This window comes from Trypanosoma equiperdum, assembly GCF_001457755.1.
Source record: "Trypanosoma equiperdum strain OVI genome assembly, contig: ctg_1183, whole genome shotgun sequence".
Taxonomy (NCBI): Eukaryota; Euglenozoa; class Kinetoplastea; order Trypanosomatida; family Trypanosomatidae; genus Trypanosoma; species Trypanosoma equiperdum.
The window spans coordinates 17,037-17,308 of record NW_027123153.1 but is presented as its reverse complement, the minus strand read 5'-3'; positions in this window follow the sequence as shown (position 1 = coordinate 17,308).

The window sequence follows — 272 nt, the reverse complement described above, 5'->3', positions numbered from 1 at the left end:
TTCTACTGCAGTTGTGTTTTTTAGTTGCATTTCTTCTGTTCTTCTACTGTTAGCTTGCTCCTTTGTTTCTGCAGTGTATTTTCGGAATTGGTGATTATGGGGCCTTGTATTAAGATCTTTGACGGCTTCCGCCGGAGCTGTTGCGGCATGGCAATGTGCACGCATTGGCCTGCTGACGCTGCAGTTAACTGCCCGCCGCACCCGACTGCTTTGGCTGGGGTTGCTGTGCCGCGACCGGTCCAGGCGGCTATGTCGGCTGGCTTTAGCTGCCA